Source organism: Vipera ursinii (assembly GCF_947247035.1).
Source record: "Vipera ursinii genome assembly, chromosome: 16".
Taxonomy (NCBI): Eukaryota; Metazoa; Chordata; class Lepidosauria; order Squamata; family Viperidae; genus Vipera; species Vipera ursinii.
In genome coordinates this window covers 2,256,016-2,270,926 of record NC_139529.1, presented here as the reverse complement: position 1 = coordinate 2,270,926, position 14,911 = coordinate 2,256,016, and the positions used below count along the sequence as shown (strand labels likewise).

The 14,911-nt window shown below is 46.3% G+C and overlaps 1 protein-coding gene and 1 long non-coding RNA gene across 2 annotated transcripts in view; both read right to left on the bottom strand.

Annotated features, from left to right (window-relative positions):
* The window catches only part of LOC310647756, a 43,569-nt gene extending 31,022 nt beyond the window's left edge, over positions 1-12,547 (bottom strand). Inside the window, exon 1 of the long non-coding RNA XR_014493937.1 lies at positions 12,199-12,547. This is a non-coding gene — a long non-coding RNA (uncharacterized lncRNA). The remainder of the gene's footprint in view (positions 1-12,198) is intronic.
* Positions 1-14,911, bottom strand: part of LOC310647543 (uncharacterized protein) — a gene marked incomplete at its 3' end in the record, with an annotated part of 86,493 nt that overhangs the window by 35,621 nt on the left and 35,961 nt on the right. The window lies entirely within an intron of this gene.

The following is a 14,911-nucleotide window of genomic DNA, read 5'->3' as shown; positions in this document are numbered from 1 at the left end:
TCACACAGGAGAGAAACCATATGTCTAGAGTTTGGAAGGTGTGAACACTTACCCTTCATTGCCACCTCATCCTTTGTGTTTCACCATTTTACTGTTCCCTTTATTGCTACTCTGTTTAATGATTTTGCTATTCTGCGATGTCTAATAGTTGAATTTGAATCTTACACACTTTTCAAAGGGATACGTAATCTTATGAGTAGAAGTCTATTCAATTCCACAAACCTGTATCACAATTTCTTCTCATTGGTGAGATTTCATTTTGAAATTCAGTAGCTGCTACTGGAATGTTCTGAAGAAACTTAGCAATTTCCATTGTGCCCACGGTTCTTTCCATGGGCCTGGAAATCAGACCCTTCTGGGTTAATTTTCCCCTTGAAATAGGACTCTCGCCTCTTCTGTACCTTTTGGCACACTCCCTCCTTCCACACAGAGAACAAACCACTCTTATTACTGAATCAGTTAATTATTACTGAATCAATTTTTTTTTAAATTCCATTTATATCCCGCCCTTCTCCGAAGACTCAGGGCGGCTTACAAGCTTAGCAGTAGCCTTCATTCTATGTATATGCCTGCTTATTAGGGCTTTCACACACACCCCAAGCGGCATTATTACAAAGTCAGCTTAATTGCCCCCAACAATCTGGGTCCTCATTTTACCTACCTGGGAAGGATGGAAGGCTGAGTCAACCTTGAGCCTGGTGGGATGCGAACCTGCACTAATTGCAGGCAGCTGGTGTTACCTAAGGAGGCATTAGCCCACTGCTCCACCAAGGCTTAATTAATTAATTAATGAGTCAATTTACCCTTGTCTCTCCTTATGCGGGCCATAACATTTGCCTCCTCTGAAGACCTCTGTGTTGCAGGAATACAGTCCTTGCTGAAGGCCAAGCAACGGGTTTCTTGAACTTGGTTGTGCTTTCTTGTAACTTTAATATTTTTATGATAACCTTGTAATATTATAGGTGCCTGTAACTTTCTAACTGCAAAACAAGGCACTCTTTCAGGCTGAATTGCGGGTTCTTCGCACCCGGCGGGCTCCTCATGGACTTGCCAATGAATGAGGACACGTCTCTCTGAGTGTTCTCGGGATGAGGGCCCAGACTGAAGTCCTAAGCTCTCTTTTATTGGAAACATAGGTTACAAAGTCAGCAAGTTAACACAGGTTACAAAGTCAGCACAAGCAACAAGCAGTTAAATGGTTACATTTTAGTTATGCAGGAAGGAATTATCTTATGTTTACAAATGGTTGCATTTCAACTATACATCAAGCAGGTATCTTAAGGTTATAAATTAGCTACGTTTCTGCATGGAATGTCTTTGTTCCTGTAACTATCTTGTATGTGTTACTTTCTTGTACGTGTTCCAACGGGTGTCCGTCTGCACGTAGCAAGGTCATCTGAAAACTTGTCTCTGCCCTGAGCCAGACCTGCGCCATTTTATGTGAGCCTAAGGTGAAAATATGACAGGTTTCCTACATCTCCTCCTTTTTTGTTTTTTAGACCCAAGGGGCTCAGGAGGACAGAGATGTGGTGCATTCCGTTGCTAAGCATAAGGCTTTCTTTTGGCCCTCCTCGCCATCTGTGTCTAATGCGAAGGAGGCCTTTTCAATGGCACGGTCCGTAGTATCTGACTCAAGGTCTTCTTGAGGCAATAACTGATATTTTCTTTCCCACAAGGCATTTACATGCTTGATGGCACGTTGTTCTGCTATAAATGAAATGCTATTAGAAATAGTTCTAACAAAAATAGGTAAAATACAAGGCAAAATAATACATCCTAAAGCAATCATACTAATTAAAGCTACAATAGCTTGCAAACCAGGTAATTTGGGAAACCAGGAGCCAAATAATTCCTGAAAGTTAAAACCATTCCATGTTTGAACAGGAACATGAGCTACTTTAATCATTTTGTCTGTGATCTCCTGAATCACTTTCCCACTGTCATCAATTTCAATACACCAATTTGTAAGATTAAATTTTCCACATACCCCCCCTTCTTTAGCTAAGAGATAGTCCAGGGCCAATCGATTTCGCATAATATAAGTTCTTGATTTAGCACTTTCTTTTGCTAAATGGGTCGTGGCTGAAACTGTTTCATTAGTGACAATTTCTACAACTGCTTGCAGCCGAATCAGACGATTGAGTAAGTAAATTGGGGTCCTATAGCCATAGGTCCCATCTTCTGCCCAAGTTGCAGGTCCATAATAATGGATTATACGGTCGGGGGGGCCATTCATTGTCCTTCCAAACACCCCAATGAATGTTTTTTGTGTCTCTTTCACTACGGATGTTACCAATTTCTTCATAAACTGGAACACCCAACACTTGTCGCTGTTGGAGAGGCAAAAGGAAAAAGCTAGGCCTGATGGCTCCTAGAACACAAGAACCATACCAGTCCTTGGGAAGAAAATTATAAGCAAAACGTCCACAAATCCAATATAGGCCGGTAGGAGCTTTCCATTGCAAGGTGTTGTTTTCTGGATCTAACAGGAAGGCCATGTTTGTCATTTGTGCCAATGCGTTGCTGGGCTGTGAGTCCGAAGAACCTGACCACCAAGTATTGTTCTCCCAAGTCCCTTTGCATCTTAGTGAGCCCACGTTACTATGGCGAAAATCAGTCTTTTTACGTTGGTAACAAATGTTGCCTACCAATTTGGTAGTTATAGCCCAAATTTCTTGTCCTTTCTGATTAAAGGTGTAATTGGCCTGATTTTCTAACATTTGAGTGTAATTGAGTTCATGGGCTTCCCATGGCCATTGATCACCCATGTTAGTGCCCCCACACACAAAACAATTTTGTACCGTGAGCTCCTTTGCAATAGTTTCTGCCAAGGCCAAAAACATGTTGTGAGCTCTAGGGGGAAGTACCAACCCCTCCATTTGTTGGCTTTCTTGATAATAAGAATGAAAAAGTGACTGACTAAGGGGATCTAAATTGTGCTGAATAATCTGGATTGTTAAGATTACACTGGGATCTGAGCCTGTTCCGTCGATACCCAGCCCATATTGATTGTTGACCCCTTTCCAGGAATGCGATCCCAACCAATTTTGTGGGACCGGGAATGTCAAATTTATTAGGTTGCAATTATGCCGGTGGCAGGAGGAGTTTGCTGGCAATCTGGTAATATAAAGTGTTTTATGCTGATTATACCTGGGTATGGTATCTGGATGGACAGTCATTCCTCGGGACTGAAAATCCACACATTTCCAGTCCCCACAATAGGTGCCTCTGCCGCAAGAGTCACGGTAGTTGGATCGTCGGGCGCATAGATACTTTTCGTTGTTGGAGTAAGTTCGCCGCCATTCTAAGGATCCGCATGTACTGGCCCCTTCGTCCATGGCTCTGCACGCATCAAAGATGACAGATTGAGAAACCTCTTTGTTATAAAAATCATGACTAACCAGGAGAGCTGACCCTGCTTCAATTTTAATTGTGTATCGATGAGTGGGTCCCTTTGGATTGAAACATTGAATCTTACCAGCATCGGTACAGATGGAGTATGATGTACCATTATAGGTGCATTGATGTGAAAGTTTGGTTTTGCAAGATAGGTGAGTGTGAAAAATCAATGTTCTAGTTATGAGGGTGCCTTGTTTGGTGGTTGCCATGCAAAGTTCACATTGTCCTTTAGTCTGAAGCACCGTGGTCGTATGAGCTGGTAATGTTAATGAAAAACCGATAAGAGTCACAAACCATATTGTCATCTTTAGCGGGGTCCATAGTTGTTTTTGTGGAGGTATGATATGGGCGAACATGACGACCGGGGATCCACAGCACTTTGTCTGGCAGTTGAACAGCTGCGTAGCCTCTGCCCCAGATGATAAGGTCTGCAGGGCCTTGCCAAGTCAGGTCTGGAAGTTGTCGGTACCAAACCTGTGGCTTAGGGAGATCTGAAGAAGAAGAAGAAGAAAAATGCTGCTCTGCAGCTGTGGTTAAGGAATGGCCAGTCAAGTTTGAAAAGTTCAGAGTGTAGAGGCAAAGGTTAAGAATTTCTTGCACTGCTGGGAGGTTGGGGTTTCGTTTTCCCCCGTTCTGATTTTTATAGCGATCTAAAGCATGTTTCAAAGTTTGGTTAGCCCTTTCTACCAAGGCTTGGCCTTGGCTATTATATGGAATTCCAAATTTGTGTGTGATTTGCCAATGATGACAAAATTCTGCCATGGCTTGACTGCTATAAGCAGGGCCATTATCTGTTTTGAGTTCTTTTGGACATCCCAGCACTGCAAAGGTCCGAATACAATGATTAATGACATGTTTGGTGGCTTCTCCCCTTTGGGGGGTGGCCATGATGAATCCTGAAAAGGTATCAATTGAAACATGCAAATACTTCCATGGGGCAAATGGTGCATATTGTGTGACATCCATTTGCCAAATTTGGCAAGGCTCCAATCCCCTGGGATTGACACCCATAGGGATTGCAGTGGCTTGTTTGCTGCAGATTGGACATTGCTGGCGAATTGCAATAGCTTCTGCAGCGGTGATGCCAAACTGCTTTTGCAAAGCTTTGGAATTTTGATGAAAATATGAATGACTTTCCCAGGGGGTGAGGGGTTGCAAAGAACAGGCTGAAGGTCCGGAGGCAGCCTGATCTGCAACATTGTTTCCCTCTTGCAAAAAACCTGGAAAAGGCTGATGACTACGAATGTGAGCAACAAAAATAGGATGTTGGCGTTCAAAAAGCAAATTTTGCAAGGTTAAAAAAAGTTGTAACAAATCTGGTTGAATGGAGGGGGATAAATAAGATCCATAAATCACTTGAACTGTGTGATAAACATAAAAGCTATCCACAATAAGGTTCAAAGGTTGAAAGGAAAAAAGTTGACAAGCCAAAATTGAAGCCAGGCACAGGCGCCACACTCCTTGCTCCCATCTGCAAAAACTGTAACAGCCGAATGTAAAGGGTGAGGAGACAAGGGTGACAACCAGGCAATGGGTACAGTGCGAACAATTTGCAAACGATAATCGGGTGGTGGGTGGCAAGTAACCTTGCCATGCCAATCAGCTAAGGAAAATTGCACTTCACTCGAGGTTTGAAAAAATGAGTCCCAAATTTGCAAAGACATAGGCACAAGAAGAGTGTCTATCTCCAGCCCAATCAAGGCTTTCGTTCGGTGACGGATTTTAAAAATCAATTGAGCCAATTGTGCTTCTCTGGTTAAAACAGAAACTTTGGGCGTGTGGGATAAATGAATCCACTCCAAAATCCTCCAAATCCTCTTCCTCTACTCTCATTAACATACTGGTTCCTACAGCATTCTAAGGCTTGTGTTAAGGCATACAATTCATGCATGCAATTCACAAATCTGTGCAAACCAACTTAAAAACCACTTTTCTGTTTCTCCCTTTTATATCCATACATTCACTGCCCTTCTGCCATTCTGGCCTAACTTCTGCAGCTTCTATCAACTTTTGCATGAGCCAACTGTTTCTCTTAGCTATTAATCAATCCTCTACATTTCTCTTCTCCAAAAGTATTGAAGATTCCATAATCATATTTGGATTCAGTGTATCTTTATTAACAATCTCAGAGCCTGTTGTAAGGCATAAAAATCACAGGTTAGTGCTGATTAAGGGAGGGAAATTCTCCCAGATATCACCTTCTATCAATGTGTCCTGCACACAGACACAAAAACATCAAAAACAAAAAACAACTCCACAAAAAGATCAGAGTAATTTCTTTTGGGTGATGTTTAACTAAAACTCAAAGAATTCAAAAAACTTGTCCAACAAAGAATCTCTCCTCTTTTGAGTAAAAAAAATTGCAAGCTGAAACTGCAAGAGTGGGCATCAAGTTTCACATCCACCCCCCTTTCTCAGACTGGAATTCTAAGCAGAGAAAAAAAAATGGTTAAAAGGATCAGCCACCCCCCTCCTTCTGGCTGTCTCTTCCTTTCTCACTCTTGAAGTAACACAGCTGGGTTGGGGGGGAGTGAGTAAAAGAAACTTTACAAAAATCTCACCACTAAAAAAAATAGTTTGCTCTCCTTTACATGCATTTACTCTCACACATCATCCATGGCTTTTACAACAATAAAATCTGCAGTTTTGAGGGCTAACACACTCACATTTACATATCAGCAAATTAACTCATTCACTTCCATTCTGACTGCCTGCATAAACAATTTCACATACAAAAATTCCATTTCATACTTTCTCCAGACAAACCATACATTGTTAAATAAGGCCTTTTTGTTTGGTGTTATCAGAGAGGATTTTGACCCTCTTCCAAGTCTTGGAAATAACACAGAACAACACAGACAGACATATATACACACATACTATTAAAACAACATTTATTTAGACATATGGCTTGTCCTACGAGAGGTGAGAAAAATCATGAGTTGATTCCAACCGAACATGGTTTCTATAGGGCCCTTTAACCATCTCCTATTTTTCTCACCATTCCAAGTCCAAGCTTAATGTTCCAAATGTCCATATATATATATATATAAAACAAAACAAAACACACATATCAATTTGGGGTTTTAGGCCAAAACAATAGTCCAAAAAGCTAGATTAAAAGAAAAAGATAGAAGAAAAACTTGGTTTTATTTCTTTGATTTTTCTTTTCTTTAGGTTTACAACAACAACTACTTTCCTATTCTTTGATTTGGTAGACCAAAATTATCAATTTAATGGGAAGCTAGATCTCAGACAACTCCAGGCAGTTGAAATCAACAGGCGCGCCCCTGGACTTTACTGAGAACAGCTCGCCCCAAGAGGCTCTTTCAAGCCCCACATTTGGTCGCCAAGATTGTGAGACATGCGTTTAAATAATCAGCAAGAGTGGCATTTGGCATGGAAATAATTGATTTTAACAATTTTTTACAGTCTTCATTAGCATTTTCATAAGCCAATTTTAACAGGAGTTCATTTCAGGCATATTCGTTGTCTATTTGCCTTGTTATTTCTTCCTGCAGTCTATCCACAAAGTCTGAATAAGCCTGATTGGGATCTTGATACTTTTGCAAAAGACATTTTAGCTTTTCCCTGAGGATATCTTGCGGAAAGCTGCTAAAGCCCCTTCCTGTATCAAATTAAAAGCCTCCCTTGGGCTATGAGCCTGTTGGTCATTTGTAACGAATTGTCCTGTGCCAAATAATTGATCCCTATTTACTTAATCCATCAAGAATTTTTTTTCCTCTATTTCTATTTTATACTCAGATTCCCAAACTACATATTGTGAAGGTGTCAGTATCATGTGTGCAATGGACTTCCAGTTCCTCCAGCTGCCAGAGCTGGTTAGATGTTTACTGGATAGCAAGACAAATCTCTCAATGTTAGCTGTCCTGATCAGGCGGCTTGTCTAACAGAATTTGCCACCATTCCTTCTTAGGATAATTGTTAATTACTTCTGGCTGAGCCTGAGGGGCACTGGGAGCCGCAGCTGAGGTGCCCCGCTGAGTTTCTCGCGGCTGAATAGGTTCCTCATAAGGAGGGGGAGCCGGAGAAACGGAAAAGGCTTCTTTAAGTCCCTTTTCGTGAATCCACAAACTTTCCATTAAGACTCGCCAGGCTGTTAACATTTTTGGAGGTGCTCGAGGAGGTTCGTGGAGCCATTCTCCAATTTTTCTCCAAGTCCCTGTTTTCAGCGAGCCCTTTTCCGGATAAGCCGGAGTCTTTCCCCAAATATATTCCATTAAAGCAATCAACTCCTTTTTTGACACTGCTGGTAATTGTTTGCCACTACTTTTAAGTAAAATATTAGAAGTTCTGACTATTTCCTCAAGCTCTTTCAGGTGCGCTGCCTGTTGCTTAGAAAATTTGTTCCCCATACTCACGAATGGATCGTCGTCTTCACGAGGCGAGATCGTGTGCACAGCCTATTCCAGGCGATGAGTATGGAGACTGTCAGAGACGTATCCACTCGCAGCAGATCATGTCGGGATGCTGGGAACCCGTTGCTTGAAGCAGCCGGGTTGCTGGGAACCTGTTGCTGGGAACCTGCTGCTAGTGAACAGCCAGGTTGAGCACGGCCACCATCGGGTGAATGAGGATGGACGGCTGAAGACGTATTCCGCAGAATCACGTCGGGGTCACCAGTTGTGGGTTTTTCGCACCCTGCGGGCTCCTCATGAACTTGCTGATGAATGAAGACACGTGTCTGAGCTTTCTCGGGATGAGGGCCCAGACTGAAGTCCCAAGCTCTCTTTTATTGAGATACCAGCAGCGCATAAGCAACAAGCAATTAGCAACAAACAATTATCTAAGCGTTCAGCTATCCATGAAAACCGTTATCTTAAGGTTGCGAATGGTTACATCTCAGCCATGCACTAAGCAATTATCTCAAGGTTATAAATCAGCTACATATCTGTATGGAATGTCTTTGTTCTTCTAACTATCTTGTATGTGTTACTTTCTTGTACGTGTTCCAACGGGTGTCCGTCTGCACGTAGCAAGGTCATCTGATTTTTGGTAAACTGCAACTTATACACAGAAACGAAACTTATTTCTGCCCTGAGCCAGACCTGCGCCATTTTATGTGAGCCTAAGGTGGAAATATGACAGGTTTCCTACACAGAACATTCCAGTAGCAGCTTCTGAATCTCAAAATGAAATCTCACCAATGAGAAGAAATTGTGATACGGCTTTGTGGAACTGAATACACGTCTACTCATAAGATTACGTACCCCTTGAAAAGTGTGTAAGATTCAAATTCAACTATTAGAAATCACAGAATGGCAGAATCATTAAACAGAGTAGCAATAAAGGGAACAGTAAAATGTTGACACACAAAGAATGAGAGGGCAATGAAGGGTAAGTGTTCACACCTTTCCACACTCCAGGCATTTATATGGTTTTTCTCCTGTGTGAATTCTTTGATATTTATGAAGACCACCACTTTCCACACTGGAGGCATCTATATGCTTTCTCCCCTGAATGGATGCTTTGATGTACATAAAGGGTGGACCTCTGATCAAAGCTCTTTCCACACTCCAGGTGTTGATACGGTTTTTCACTTGAGTGGATCCTTTGATGTACATAAAGGCTTCCCCTCTGACTGAAGTTCTTTCCACACTTCAGGCATTTTTGCTGTGTCTCCCCTTAGTGGATTGTTTGATGAACACGAAAGGTGCTCGTATCCCTGCAGCTCTTTCCACACTCAAAGCATTCATAAGGTTTTTATCCTGAGTGGATTCTTTGATGTCTATAAAGATTGCTCCTCCGACTGAAGCTCTTTCTAGACTCTGTGCATTTATTCGGTTTTTCTCCTGTGTGGATCCTTTGATGTCTATTAAGTTTGCCTCTCCGACTGAAGCTCTTTCCAAACTCCAGGCATTTCTAAGGGTTTTCTCCTCTATGGATTTGTTCATGACTACACAGGTTGCTCTTCCGAGTGAAGCTCTTTGCGCACACTGTGCATTTATTCGGTTTTTCTCCTGTGTGAATCCTTTGATGTCTATTACAGGTACCCCTCCAACTGAAGCTCTTTCCACACTCCAGGCATTCATATGGTTTTTCTCCAGTGTGGATCCTTTGATGTCTACAAAGGGTGCCCCTCAGCCTGAAACTCTTTCCACACTCCAGGCATTTATGCTGTTTCTCTCCAGTGTGAATTTTTTGATGACTATAAAGGTTTCCCCTCTCACTGAAGCTTTTTCCACACTCCAGGCATTTATGTGGTTTTTCTCCTGTGTGGATTCTTAAATGTCTTTCAAGATGGTCATTCCTTATGAAGGAATTTCCACATTCTGGGCACTGATATTTCTTTCCTCCCTCCTGGATCCTCTGAGGACTCCTGAGTCTTCCATCTGTTCTCCTCTCACTGAATCTCTTTCCACACTCCAGGTGTTTATGCGGTTTCTCGCCTAAGTGGATCCTTTGATGTCTATAAAGGTTTCCCCTCTGAGTGAAGCTCTTTCCACACTCCAGGCATTTATATGGTTTTTCTCCAGTGTGGATTCTTATATGGTTTTTAAGATCTACATTTCTTTGGAAGCATTTTCTACAATCCGTGCATTTATAAGGTTTCTCTGCTGTATGGATTCTTTGATGCGCATAAAGCTTTTCCCTCAAAGTGAACCTCTTTCCACACTCCGAGCATTCATACAGTTTCTCTGCGGTGTGGATTCCTTGATGTGTATAAAGATGTCCCCTCTGACTGAAGCTCTTTCCACACTCCAAGCATTTAAATGGTTTTTCTCCTGTGTGGATTCTTAGATGATTTTTAAGATCTCCATTTCTCTTAAAGGATTTTCCACATTCCGGGCACTGATATTTCTCTCCTCCCTCCTGGATCCTCTGGGGACTCCCGAATTTCCCGCCTCTTCTGAGGGACCCTCCGCCCTCCAGACCCGTCTCGGGGTCTCTGCTCGTTTCCTGCTCGCCGCTTCGCCCTCCAGGCGGCCTCCTTTCCCGGAGTCCCCCTTGGCTCATCCCCTCTGAGTCTTCCCCGTCTCCTCCCGGGGCTGCTCCGCGGGGCCTCCTTCCTTCCTCTGCCAGGCTCCCCCGTACTCCTGCAGGGGCGAAGGGGGAGACGCGGGTCATAGCTTCGTCCCTTCCCCAGAGGGGAGTCCCAGCCCCACCCGGGGAGAAAGGCCGAAACCTCAGCCTTTCAGTGAGACTTTCCGGGCAGGCCTCCCTCCCAGCGCCCGTCCCGTCAGACCAGGACTTGGCCTCACCCCTCCCTCTTTGCCAGAGAGCCTCTCAAACTACGACTCCCGGCATCCCTTGCGCCCTACCTGGCTCCGACCCAATCTGTAGCCAAATCAATTATGGCACCTCAGATCTATTTTTCCCCGGAAGTGCAGTCGAGAGTTCCCTGCGAGCCCTTTTCCTAGTTGCTCTTCCTCTTACGCTTGAAGGGACCGCCTCTAGGAGTAGTGGTGCTAAGCGCCACCCTCGCCAGAGCGACCAATCAGCGTCCTCCTTCCCTCCATCAGTAAGATGGCGCCTGCGCAGTAGCGAAGGTTGTCTTCGTCTGACCAGGGGGTGGGGCAAGATTTAGGGGGCCGTACGTCATTTAACGCTGCTGCCCCTTTGGGGGCTCCATTCCCCCCCCTAGGGTGGCAGCTGTGTCTCTTCCTCAGTCTGACTCTTCCATCGCAGGACCGGGAGATTGACGCTTCTGCGGAGGATCTTGGCCCTTCCTAGCACTGCCTTCCTCTGGGCAGAGGGAGCTCGGAGTCAGCTTCCATTTATAATACAATGTGTTTTGCCCACAAGTGTATGTTCTTTTCTGCTTTCTTTTTCTCATCCATGAGAAGATCCTGATTTCTATTGCAGATATGCAAGACAGGATCTGCGAAAAGTATTTCTAAAGCGGTGTATCATCACATAGCCATGATAGCGTAATGCTGGCGGCACCATCAGGAAATTGATAACTTGGGCTGGTTCTCTGACCTGGATGGGAAAAGCTAAGTATGCTGTCCTTTGCTCCCCATCACCAGGTTTTGATGCTTCAGCTGCTGAAGCTGAAATTAGTTCCTGGGTACAGTTCAGGGTTAAACATTGGCTGTTAGTGAAGACAAATTCAAATTCAGAGTAGAACTGGAAGGGACCTTGGAGGTCTCCTAGTCTAAGCCTAGGAGACTCTGAGTCTATGAGATTTGAGACAACTGGCTGTCCAATCTCTTCTTAAAAGCCTCCGGTAATGAATCACCCAATACTTCTGAAGGGAAGCTGTTCCACTGGTTAATGTTCTTATTGTTGGGAAACTGCTCCGTAATTCCTGATTGCTTCTCTCTGATTAGTTTCCATCCAGTTTCTTATCTTGCCTTCTGATGCTTTGGAAGTAGGTGGACCCCATCTTCTTTGTGGCACCCCCTCAAATACTGAAATGCTGCTATCATGTCACCCTGGTTAATGCCTGGAGTTCTACTGGTTAATTGTTCTCCCTGTCAGGAAATTCCTCCCTCCTCCCCGCTCAGTTTCCCTCCGTCGCTGCTTCTCCCACCTTCGGGGACGAGCTCGGCTCCCTTCGGGGTGCCCTCCCTCCCGCCTCCCCGCCCTTCTCCCCATCTGCTCCCACCCCCGAGAGGAAGGGCGGCTGCCTGGGGGCCGCGGGTGGAGCCTGGCCGGAGTCCCCTCCGGAGGAACAAGGCAGGAAGCGCCCCCCCAACTCCACCCCGCCCTGCCTGGGGAGAGACGCAGCCCGGGAGGCCCGTCAGCTCCGCCGGCCTGGATGCGGGGTGGGGGGTCGGAAGACGGGACCCCAAAGATCAAAGGGAGCCCCTCGCTCCTCTTCCCAAAGAAAACCTTCGCTACTGCGCAGACGCCAACTGGATTATGGATAGAAGGACGCCGCCGATTGGTCGCTCTGGTTCCTTTCGCGGAGTCCCCTTCCGGGCCTTCTGCATTATATTCAAAACATAATGACAGCTGTCATAGGCCGCTTTTACGTGGCCGCACTGACAGCTGTCAAAAGACTACGCATGCGCAGCCGCCCACGCGGCCTACAAGCACACGCGGCCGTTTGACAGCTCTGGGGAGATTCTGCCCTAACAGCTGACCGATTGGCCCCCTGTTCTTGGCGGGAAAACGCGCCCAGCTGATTTGCTGTCCCGTTCGACAGCTGCCTATATAAGGCATGTTTTTCCCTGTTCTGTTGTCCGGGCTAACTGAATAAACAACCTGTTAATGAAGACGCGTCTCCCTTGTCCTTCCTGCCGATAATCTACCTGGCGACGAGGATGGGATCCCGGTACTAGCTGAAGTCACGGGCCAGGAGCGTTGCTGTCCGGTCAACCGCTGAAGTCACTAGCTAAGTCACCGACCGGACAAGCCAACCTTCCAGGTGCCCGAAGTACCGCGGACCCGGAATGGCAAACCTAGGACACATAAGGGAGTTCGACGTCCGGCACCCCGAAGGATGGGAGTCGCATTTGGGCCAGGTCGAGGGGTACCTCCTTGTGAATAAAATCACAGAGGACCGCCACAAGGCCGCCGCGCTCCTATGCCTGAGCGGGCCAGCGGTATACGATGTCGCCGTTGGCCTCTGCAGCCCGGACCCGGTCGCCACCATTCCGTACGCCGAGCTCACAGACCGCCTCAGCAAACACTTCATGCCAAGGCGGTCAGAACTGTATTGGCGGCTCTATTTCGCCCGACGGAAGCAGCAGCCTGGTGAAACCTCCACCGCTTTCATCGCAACCGTCAGGCACGCCGCCCGCAAGTGCCATTTCCCCGACCTGGAGGACCGGATCCGCGATCAAGTTATTGCCGGTCTCCAGAACGCGCGTCTGCAGAGGAAGCTTGTGGCAAAGCCCACAATGGACCTCGCAGAGCTCACGCTGGAGATAATGGCGTTCGAAGACAGCCATCGCGACGAAACCGAGACGTTTGGCGAAAACTCAGGCAACTCTGTCCATCAGGCCAGGGAGCTCGACCAAGGGCCGCCGGAGCCCGAATCCGGGGTCGATGCGATCCTCTCCCGCTTCAACCGGATGACCGCCGGCCGGGAAAGGAACCGCAACCAAGACCGACAGACGGGCCCCAACACGAAGAAACCGCAGACCAACGCCAGGGCGAAGTGTGCAAGCTGCGGTGGAAGCCATGCCAGAGCCACCTGCAGGTTTAGGAACGCGAAGTGCCACGGCTGTGGCAAGACCGGCCACATCCGATCAGCTTGTCGCAGCCTAAACCGGGAGACCCTCCACGACCTTGACGAGATCCCCGCAGGTAGGACCGCCCCTCCCTGCCCTCCCCCAAGGGTTGTAGGGTCCGTATGCTCCCTAACAAAAACTCTCGCTAACAACATCCCCAGAGCCAAGGTTAGAACGTGGGTCAAAATACAGGGAATCCCCTGTGAAATGGAGGTCGACTCAGGATCCTCCGTTTCCATCCTGTCAGGGGACACCCTCCAGAAAATAGCCAACAAAACAAATCACCGCATTCCCATCCAACCCTCCAGGGTCATGCTGGCAGATTTTCAAGGGGCGCAGATAGATTTAAAGGGACAAGCCGTCCTGAAAGTCGAATTTAAAAAATTCTCAGGCCACTTAACAGCCCAAATAACAAAGCAACCAAGAACTAGCTTAATAGGATTAGATTGGTTTGAGGCATTAGGCATTCGCCTCGAAGGGACAAACCGCATCCAAACCAATTCTTTAGAAAATATCTGCAAAAAATTTGCGGATGTGTTTGACGGCTCACTGGGCAAATACAACGGCCCCCCCATCGACCTCAAGTTCAAACCGGAGGTCGGACCAATTAGAATAAAAGCCAGGAAAGTTCCCTTCGCCCTAAAACCAAAAATAGACAGGGAATTAGACCGCTTGCTCAAACTAGGAGTCCTTGAACCCACTGACAGCGGAACTTGGGAAACCCCCATAGTGACACCTGTCAAACCCAATGGTGAAGTGAGAATCTGCGCGGACTATAAAGCGACCCTCAACCGCGCACTCAATCCTCATGCATACCCAGTCCCATCAGTTAGAGATGTTCTTTCAGAAATAGGGTCCGGCTCCATTTTTGCCAAATTAGACTTGGCACATGCCTTCCTGCAACTCCCTGTAACCAGGGAAACCGCAGAAGCCCAAACCATAGTGACGCATAGAGGGGCGTTCAAAGTGAACCGCCTCCAATTTGGCATCTCCGTGGCACCTGGAATATTCCAGGAAGTCATGGAACGAACTCTCAAAGGCATCCCTGGAGTCTGCCCGTATTTTGATGACGTCCTCATCGCGGGCGACTCCTCCCACTCCCTAGCAACCAGGCTGCACGAAGTCCTCTCAAGATTCCGCACAGCTGGCTTAAAATTAAAACGTGAGAAGTGCTCAATCGGAGTACCCTCCGCAGAGTTCCTGGGGTACAAAATAGACGGCAAAGGCATTCACCCCACCAATGCAAAAATACAAGCAATACAAGCCGCACCCCCCCCCAAAAATAAAACGGAGCTCCAGGCATTCCTAGGGCTCCTAAATTTTTACCATTCATTTTTGCCCGGAAAAGCCACAATAGCAGAACCCCT